A 10,757-nucleotide genomic window follows, 5' to 3' on the forward strand; every position below is an offset into this window, starting at 1 on the left:
TAAAGATGAAGTTTATTGTCAGTATATGTGACCTACTGCTTTTGTCGGCTTGAGAAGAAATATGAGCTTTGTGATGTATGAACCCAGTTGCTGAGAATTCTTGTAAAATAAACTGGTGGTATTGACTATTAAGCTGTTACATGTTTAAAAATCTTTTGATTACACAGATTTTTGCATGACAGCAGTCATTGCATTATTATAGGACTAATATACTTACTTCTCCCCCACTATTTAAGAATATCCTGAGGATCAGTATACCCTATGTTTTTAGTTGGAAATATTAAAATGCAAATAATGAAAAGAAAAATGAGTGGAAAAATTACACTGTCTGTAATAACCTGTAAACAGAAGGTATCCTTCAATTCTATAAGTTGTGTTGTTGTAATAAATTCAAACAAGTATTTTACTTGTATTTAAAAGAAGCAGCCCTTTTAGAAAGGTGGATGTTTCAATTAATATTAATTAGCTTACTGTACTTTATAGATTGGCCCAATTCTCTGTTTTTTTAATTCCCTGTGACTGTCAAATTTGTTCTCTGACTCAATAAATGTAGCACATTGTATTTTCATCCTCGAATCTTCCCTTATAATTACTCTTCTTACGATAATTTAACCTGAAAGAGGAGTTCTGCTGTCTATACATTGACTATTATAGAGAAGTAGCTTTGTGATTTTAAAAGATGTGGCGGGAGCAGGTGATTAAAGGGGAAAGAGGCCCCCAGACCCTTCTCTAGCATTGCCCAGGCCTGCAGCACGTTCACAGATGGAGACCCGCCTGCTGCGTATCTAGTAAATGTCCGTCCTCCAGCCTTGATGCTGGTTCTTGGAAGCTGGTCTTGAGTCTAAGAATTCTTGCAGCCCTCCCACTGGGTGCCCAGGCCTGGTGGCATGGGAGACCCAGCCTTGGTCTCCTTTCCATCCTCCCACGAGATAGGCCTCGCGTGTGGTTGTTGTGAACTTGGGGACAGCCGCGCGGACCCCAGATCTTGTTCAACCCCTTCACCACGCCGGGAAGAGCGTCCCTCGGACAGCTGGCGAGCTGGACACGACACCACGTGAAGCCCGAAACCAGAGTCGCTGGCTCAGGGGACGTGGGGTCCGCATGCGGGCACAGGGTTGTGGATGTGAGGTGCGGGCGTGGGGTCCGCGTGTGGGTGTGGGGTGCGGACATGAGGTGTGAGCGTGGGGTGTGGATGGGAGGTGTGGACGTGGGATCTGCGTGTGGGTGTGGGTTGTGGACGTGGGGTCTGCATGTGGACCGAGGGCTCGCTGTGCCAGGAGCAGCCCCACACTGCGGGAAAGGCGCCTTAGTCCCTGGCACACCCATACCAGAGCCCACAAACGGTATTTACGGCACCAGACATTTCTGGTCTCATCGTTCTGGGAGCGGTGACATCAAAGGGTCATCAGGACCATGCTCCCTGGGCATCCTGTAGGGAAGACTCCGTCCTTGTCTCTTCCTAGCTTCTGGCGGGTGGGCAGCAGCCTTTGGCAATCCTTGGTTCGTAGCTGCAGCCGGTTGATCTCTGCCTCAGTCTTTCCACGGCCACCTTGTACCTCTTGATCATCTGGGCCCTGTCCTCTTCTCATCGGGCCCCCGTCAGGGACTCACGATTCAGAGTCTATCCACTCCAGTGTGGCCTCATGCTAACTAATTCCATCTGCAACAATCCTCTTTCCAAGAAGGTCTCATTCCTGGGTTCAGGGGCTAAAACTTCAACACCTCCTTTTGGGCAGACATAACTCAACCCACCACCGAGGGCGTGGCTGGAGCTGCTGAGAGCTGTGTCCTCCAAGGCATGGGGGCTACAGAGGGGCCTCCAGTGAAGGTCTAAGGGCGGCAGACACTGAGAACCACATCAAACAGTCTTCAGTCGACTCATTCCCAGCTTTCCCATAAGTTATTGACCATGGATATCTTATAACATTTTGGGTATGCATGGGAAATCTACTGCTGTCTTAAGAATTAAAGATTTAATGAATGTTTTCAAAGCACTTAAGACTTACTTGGTTTTTTATCTATTTAGCATTAAAAATGATATTTTTAATATGTTGAAATCCACATATGTTCATGGGTTATAATTTCTGTTTAGAAATGTAGTTTTACAAAGAACATTTTAACCTTGTGTCATATTGTCAAAAATAGATGCAAGTGAATTCCATGTTTCTAGAAAAATTATGGCATAGATGAGGTACAACCTTGAAAAGATGTTGTTTCTTCCTTTCTAAAATGTCAAAAAGCTATGTTTTCTGACTACATTGCATGTAAGTCACTTCTGTACATTTCAAAATTTTTCATATGGTGTTGAGTTGAACTTTATCTAAAAAGCTGGAGCACAATTCTTGCATATTTGGAAAGGCATGAAATGCAGGCATATATGACTGAGTTTTGGACAAACATAATTCTTTCTCTATGACATAAAAGATCAAAACCAAAATATTTATGGCTGCCTGAAAATAACTAATTAACTGAGTACTGATTACATGCCAGAAACTATTTTAGATGTTTTATACATATTACCTCATAGCAGCCCTATGAAATGAATACTGCTATTGTCCCTCTTTCATAGATGAAGAAATTGAGGCACAGAGAGATAATGTGACTTGTCCAAGTTCACACAGCCAGTCACTGGGTGGGACTTAGACAGCCCACCAAATGTGACTCCAAAGCTGACATGCCTAAGTACTAAGCCCTTTGGTCTATTTTATACTGCAGATTAAGTAAAATATAATAGTATTGCAGTCGACATGTATTTTATTCAAATGAAATCTTATGGTTCTGCCCTGAAACCTGGATTCTTTCTACATTTTTGTTTTTTTATAATTGTCATTATATCTTAGCATTACAGATTATTTTATGTTGGGTAAATGGCTGGAGTAGTGGATTATTTTCAATTCCTGGTAGTATGAAGAGGTAAAGGAACCTGAATAAACAGCAAAAGCTAATTAAGAGATAGAAGAAACAGAAGAAATTTAGAGACTGTAATTAGCATAATTTTCAATACATAAAGTTTTAAGAACACTTTTCATTTATGAAATACATTTCTCTGCCAATTAATTCACCAGTGGTTGGTTGATAAAGAAAATTAATAAAAAAAAAAGAGAAATATTTTTATGCTTATTTCTGTGTTGTTTAAAGGGAGTGGAAAACTGTTATTGGTGATTTTGCTAAGGAAACGTTAAATAAAGGTCAAAAGTATATATATTTGTACAGAAACATACAAGTGGAAAGTGTATTTCTATTCAGTTGTGGATTTTACGACCACACACTAAACATTCTGATTAATAAATACATATAAATATAGCTTAGATTAGAAACTGCCCACCAGAAGCCTGGAGTAGCCCACACCCCACTAGGGAAACAAAGCGGCCGCAGTTCTCCCAGCTGGAGGACGGCAGCTGCGGGGCAGGACTGCTCGGTGCGCGTTTGTCCGCTCGCGCGCCTCCGGGCCCAGGCACGGCAGTTGGGACCGCGGTGGCAGCAGAGAGACCCGCGGGTCCCTTTCCCCTTCCAGCCACTTAGGCGGCAGGTGCGGCTCCCCCAGTGTGCGGGCGAGGCGCGCGTGTGCCCCGGCGGCGGGGCATGCTCGGAGCGCTCCGGCATCGTGGCTCTTCCCGCGCCTCTTGGGAGCGTCCTTGGACGGAGGGTGCCCGCCGCAGGCCGCCGATTAACCACCAGGCGTCCAGTGCGTGGACACAGCTCTTCATCAGCCAGCAGACGAAGCCGACTTCTTCCAGCACGGGGACGGCGCGGCGATCCCTTGTCGCGTCTCCCTTCCCCACCCCCACGTCCACGCTCGGGGAAAGTCCCCTCGCGCCCCGTGCCTGGGAGGCCTGGGCTGGCTTTGGTTCGCGGTTGCGCTCTGCCACCACCTCGCCCTCCAAAGCAGGGGACGCGACCCCCGTCTCTCATCCTACTTCGAAAGACTGCATGAAAAAGGAATTGATTTCACGCTGATAAAAGAATAAACAGCGTAAATGGACTGTCTGCAGCGCTGGTGGGTACGTCCCGGGGTAAGCCTCGTGCGCTCTCTCCCTGCTATGTATCCTTTCAATACGATGACTGCAGTGCTCAGCCGCTCGTTCTTTTACCTGGAAAAGTACCGTATTATCTTTCGGGGTTTTTTGTATTACCAAATCATTAGTTTATCGTGTTTTTTGATATACCAAATGCAGGAAAGCAACGGTAAAACATTTAACATAGTTTAAGTTACTGTAATAAAGAAATCATCATTTCTTGGCATTTCTATAATTTTTTCTTTTGCCATAAGTCCGTGATTTTTATCTCCCATGACATTCATTAGTGTCATTCCATCCTGCTCTTACTAAAGTATATCAATTTTTTCATAGTGATCATCAAAAAGCATTATCACATTTTAGTGATAACTAAATGTGCATAAATGTGTATTCATTTCATAGGTTGCTGTGAGGTAATATGTATAAAGCATAGCTCTTCCCTGTGGCCTTGCCAACGATACCCACAAGCACCCAATGTTAAAGGAGGGTTTATTTGGCAAGTTGCCTTTTTGCAGGAAAAGATTTACTGACCCTAATAGCAATGTATGGCTTAGTTCCCCAGGCAAGTGCCTCGGCCATGGGAGTGCCTGGAGCTTCGGCCCCAAAATAGTCAGCAGCTGAGGTCCTGACCCACCACTCCCGCTGCCACTTCTCAGTGTGCACTTAGGGACACCCGTGGATGATGTTTCTCTTTTCTTTGCCATCCTAGAACTTCATGTCAGCCTTAAGCCAGCAGAGAAATGAATTTTTAATTTTTAATCTGAGACATTTTCAGCTCTTTTTTTCCCCATAGGCTTCTCTTCTGAAAGGAAACTCAGTCCGTGGAAGCATGTACCAAGGAGAAGCACACGGGGGGAGAGAGCTTGGCCCTTTTTCATCTTTGCTGTGGCTGGTTTCCGCCACCACTGGACTTCATCTACTCTATTATCTGTGCCTGGAAATGGTTCCCTCCAGCAGGGGTAGAGGAAAAGGCCTCTGACAGCTGAGCTCCTCATGAAGCCGGCTCAACCAAACACAGCAACTTCGTTTCTTCCATAGGAGACTTGGCGGGCGGATTGCGTGCTACGCCTTTCCTTGAAACTCCCTTCAGTGCATTGCTGTTGGATTTACGAAGGTGATTCCATGATTTAAGCCACTCCACTTTTGCTGCAGTGATATCATATGTAGATTTAAAATATGTACATGCATATTCCCTGGGGGGAAAGTTTCTGCTTATTCATTTTAAGGCAGCTCCCATTTTTTTCCTTGGCCTTAATCCTTGAGTTGGTTTGTTTGACCAAATCTTTTGTTCATCACTGTGACCTCACTGAGACCACAAGTAGGACTGAAGACGGGTCCCCACATTTTAAATTAAATGAATGCTTAAATCTAAATAAAATGGTAAGCTTAAAACAGATCATTTCTGTAAGTTAATGAGAAACTGTGAGGCTCCCTCATTTTCAGATAGAATAGACTATGAAAAATAACGTCCTCATGTGAGGTGATGGCTTGTCATGTCCACATATACTAAGAAAAAACCTATTTCAGGAATATATGGATTGATGGTTAAATCTCTGTTTTCCCTTCCCACGGATTTGTTATTAATAACAAATGACTCTGACCTCTCAAGTTAATTAAGATGGAAAACAAATACATCCAAATGTTATTGCAGTAAAATTATACAGGGCCAGGACAGATGTCTAAAGATTAAGTGGATTTAAAGGCCTTAAGTTCACCCACTTAATAAGGATTGTGCTAGGAGCACCAAAGCTCCTCCCTGTGAGAAGTACAACAGGAGAGGGACAGCCAATGATGTCTGTGTTTCACGAAGTACCTGAAGCATTTCCAGGACCATCAGCTGAATCTGCAGTCAAAAAAAAGCCATCTAGACAATGACGGAGACCACCCGGCCAGAATTCCAGACGTTACACTGCTTAATTCCAATGAAAGCTCATTTTGTTTTAATTTCTGAAGCACATGAAGCTTTGTGTAATGGGATGTGGTAAAGCCTGGGGGAACCAAATATTTTGAGGCTCAGTTTTGGCTACTCTGGAATTTAATCCTTGAGAAAAAATATCCCTCTCTCACATTAATTCCCAAAGCTCTGTTTTTGCTACTATTTATGAAAAAGACAAATGATTTTTGAGCAATACTTCGGGATAGGTGAATCAGCAAAACAACAGAATTAACAAGTCAGCTGCATTGAAACATTTTGGACCATTCTTTCTTCAACTTCCACTCCCTTAGGTTAGCAAAAACATCTTTGCAATATCAACTTGTAGTGGTGAATTCAGCCTGCCAACTGAAGTGTGTCCCCAGCACAATGCACTAAACCCAGAGCAGGCCGTGTGATAAACCCACTACAGGTCAATTCAGCAGCAGTAAAACATGATTCAGCCATACAGACGGAACATATCCTGTTGCTAATTAGCAAGTTGCCAAACATTGGCAGCGCTGTGCAAATGCTAATGTAATGGAAGAAAGTCCAATTAAAATGAGACCTAATTTGATTCGAACTCCCGGGGTGACTACACCTGTGGAAACAGGGCCTGCCTGGCTGGGGGTGCACCACCGCTCTGCAGAGTTCCTGGCCTCCAGTCCTGGCGCCTGCCCGCAGCCTCGGGTCGTCCCTCTCTTAGCATCACTGGTTCGGGGACTTCTCTGGCTCAACTCGTCATAAGGACTATGCTCCTGGTTCTGGCACTTCCTTCACTATCACGCACAATTTACAGAAGTTGTGTGAGGAATAGCTGTGTCCCTTTGAGAGGAGATGGTGTCACATCGTCCCTCTTATTTAGGACATGTAAAACTAGACGTATTTTAGTTTGGGGGGATCGTGGAGAATCTGAGCTTTGACTTGAAGGCATCACTCGAGGAGAAGATTGGCTCCCTTTGTTTTGAGTGTTTTCTGTTGTGAGCTCAGAAGGAGCCCTTCCTTGGAGTCCGCTCAGGTCCGAGAGTAAGGCCTGTCTCTACCGCTCACTAGCTCAGTTTTCAGACCCCATTTTCCTTACCAATAAAAGTAATACTTTGGACTAAATTGCTAATGTTATTGAGCACAGCCTAATTTCCAGATGATTCTTCCGGGAAGAGAGGTGGGCCTACCGCTGTTACGGCTGATTAATCTGATTCAGTGATTTCCCCCAAGACCTCAGCAGGTAAGTGGCAGAGTCAGGATTCAAAATTGCCTGGATCAGAGCTGCTCGGCTCTTTGCATGTTCCTGCTCTGCTTTCTAGGTTACCTGGCACGTTCTACACCTTTATGGCTATTTCTTTAGTTTTTGAGTTTTCATCAAGTTGTGTTCCAGGAGGTGTGTATCTATACCTTTATAACGTGAGTACGCTGCACGTTCCACACCTGCAAAGACTATACGTTATATGGAACATGTACGTTACCACCTGAGTTAAGAGGAGTATTATCTCATTTGAACTTACGCATGAGAAAATAAAAATCTACATTTGATCTTAAAGCTAATGGTACAAATGCGCCTGAATGATCGCTGTCACTTGTCAACTCTTTTAGTGTAACTCTGTCACCAGCAGAATCAAGTCTCACAGTTTCACCTCCTGAGACAGTCTAACATTTATTTTTAAGACATGCACTTCTCTTCAAACATTTCCAGGGGCGCCCCCTTTCTCCCAAGGATTGCAAGATTGAGGAAGAGTGGACCTGGCAAGGGCGAGAACGATGGCCTCTCGTCCCTCAGCTCAGGTCACCGTGTATTCCTGCTTTCCTGACAGTCCCTGAATTTTTCTCTAGGCCAAACCCATAGTCTTTTCCACCAAATGTGCTTTATTTCTTTTTTACACTCCTTTTGGGGGATTGAAATTCGAAAAACTCAGCCCCCGACATCTCACAGTGCATCTGCCTCTGCAGGCTGTTCTTGGTTGACTGTTTTTGGTGGCGAGGCCACAGCCACTTCCCAGCCATCGTTCTCCGCAGCCTAAGGGGCGCCTTGCCCACTTGCCATTTCTCCCATTTCTTCTCCATACCCCAAGGATCCCAGAAGTAACCCCCAGAGGAATGTAAAAGCTGTGCTGCTCTTGCCGTCACCCTATGGTCCTTTCCTTGGCTGATAGCTGAGTAAGCCCCAACTAAACAGCTTGAAAGAAAGAAAAGTTGTTTCTTAAAATATCTACCTTCAATAATTCTTAAAACAATTCCTCTTGCCGCTTCCCTTTCTGCAGTCTTCTACTCCAAAGAAGAGCATGCTGTGGGCGAACATTTTTCCCCAGCCTTTGTGATTCCGTAGGAAAGGAAACGTCTGTGACACATGCACACACCACATTCACATTCACACAAATACAGAAGCACACATCACGTAGGCAAAGACAACGTCCTGACGCTACACACATCACATTCACACACCACACACACACAGCACACATACCCCTTACACACACACCACATGTGAAAACCGCAGACGGACATCACACACACTTCACACATGTGCCACACACGCAGCACACACACACCACACACACGCATTATATGAAAGCACACACCCACGTGCACACGGGCCCCTGCCCGCCCAGCCGTGCAGACCACGCGGGTCTCTGCTGTTTTCCACCTTTGGCTGCGTGGATTTCCTCAAGTTGGAAAAGCGTGTGTAACAAGGCTGACTTGTTTCCGTTTCGACCTAAGCCCTGGTCTGTATAATACCCTGGCAGGAGCTGACCAGCCGTCGTGGGGGTGATCTGCGCTTCAGAGCCCGGCGTCCTGGGCAGTCACAGCAGCCCAGCGGAGGTGGTGCCCCGGGCTGTGGGCGGTGGGTCGGGCTCTGCCCTCCTCGGCCTGCACTGTGGCCCCAGGTCCGAAGGAAGTGCGCAGGGCATGGGACTGTCCTCTGTGTCCCCCCGGGGACAGCGTGCGCCCCCGGATCACCGGGAAGGGACCCCTCGCCGAGAGCCCCTGCCTCGTTCCCTGGCTTCCTGGGCTCAGCTGTACGGCCCTCAGTTCCCCCCAAGCCGGGGCCGCGGCCCTTGGAGGGGGGAGGGGAAGGTCATGGCGCAGCCCAGCCCAGCTGTGAGAAGCGGCTCGGCTGGGCCTGGCCCACGCGCCTCTGGGCCCTGGGGCGCGGCTGTGCTGGGTGCGCTACTCCGCGTCCCTCCGGCGCGCCGGGCTGTGCCTTGGCCCGCGCAGGGGCTGGGGAACATGGGTGGGAGACTGACCTGAGCGAGAGGCGCCCCCTTTCTCCCAAGGATTGCAAGATTGAGGAAGAGTGGACCTGGCAAGGGCGAGAACGATGGCCTCTCGTCCCTCAGCTCAGGTCACCGTGTATTCCTGCTTTCCTGACAGTCCCTGAATTTTTCTCTAGGCCAAACCCATAGTCTTTTCCACCAAATGTGCTTTATTTCTTTTTTACACTCCTTTTGGGGGATTGAAATTCGAAAAACTCAAGCTGGATATTAGGTAGTGGAAAGCAGTAAAACCCCAAGTTCGCTCAAGAGAGGTGGCACCGCGCAGTGGGGTCTCCTGGTTCCATCTCTTCATCCACGCTCCCTCCTCACGCCGGAGAGAATCCAGCACGTCTCCGGCTGAACCGATGGGGCTCTCCATCCGAGGCAGGCTCGCCGCCGGCTCCTCTCTCCGACGCAACTGCCTCTGCGGCTCATCACCAAAATGCGAGCCCGTGAGAGGCAACCGGCCGCGCTGCCCGCACTTCCACCCCTCACGGGCCTTCAGCCGCTGCTGTCTCTGCTTCCCGGTCCTCAGGCGCCCCCTCCTCCTCCCCAAACCCTCCGCCCTCGGCCCGGGTCAGGCCTGCGCCGCCCGGACCACAGCTGGAGTCCCCGTCTCAGCCGGGCGCCTGCCCCGGGACCCCGAGAGCTCACCAGTGCCTGCCGCTTCCCGAGGCCTTGGGCCTGAGCCTCTGCTCCCGCCCAGTGAGCTCGGCTTTGTGGGTCATCTGGCACTGCCTCTGCTCCACCCAACCCCAGGCACGGCCCTTCGACCTGGTCCCCTCAACCCCCTCGGTAACGCACATCTGCGCAGCAAATGGCTCTGCAAGATGGCAGTGCTTTCGGGAGACCAGTCAGGGTGTTACTCTAGTGTTAGCTGAAGAAAAGTATTTTTCATGGCCAAGACTCTCTGTGATTAGTTCAGCCTCTTAAGGGACAGTGTGGGAATATAATTCATGGCAGTGAAAAGACAAATCCTTGTGTAGCTTCTATCCACGCATAGAAAGCAGAAGAGGAGGAGGAAAACGCGGGGAATGAATTTCACAGAATGGACCAAATAGTCTGCATTCCACCCTTTGGCACACAATAAAGATGGTAGTTTCCAAATTTCCTAACAAAATTTGGATCAAGGTTCTTCCAACTGCGTCCAACAGAAATTCTCCCTGAGCGTCCTAAGAATGACCTCTAGGGATCCCTGAGCATCCTAACTGTGACCTCTACAGGTCACTGAGCAGTCCTAAGAGTGACCTCTAGGTCATGGGGAGGCTGGTGATCAGGGCACCTGGTCCTCTACCCGTTTCGCATAGGTACTTCCACTTTCTTCCGATTTGTAGATTAGAACTCCATTTAAAATGAGCTTTGACAGAAAAGGAACAATGTAAAAAAAATTTGAAAACCAATTTCCTGTAGAATAAAGCACATATTCCTTATTATGGCTTCCAAGACAATTTACAATCCATGCTCTTCCTTGAGTCACAAGACCCAGTGGCTGCTTCCTGAGCTGCTACAGAGTGTCTCCGCGGAGAAGGCTTCCCTAAGCACTTGATCATTTTCTCTTCTGTGCTACCAATGACCTCTGCT

Source organism: Tamandua tetradactyla, chromosome 22 (assembly GCF_023851605.1).
Source record: "Tamandua tetradactyla isolate mTamTet1 chromosome 22, mTamTet1.pri, whole genome shotgun sequence".
NCBI lineage: Eukaryota > Metazoa > Chordata > Mammalia > Pilosa > Myrmecophagidae > Tamandua > Tamandua tetradactyla.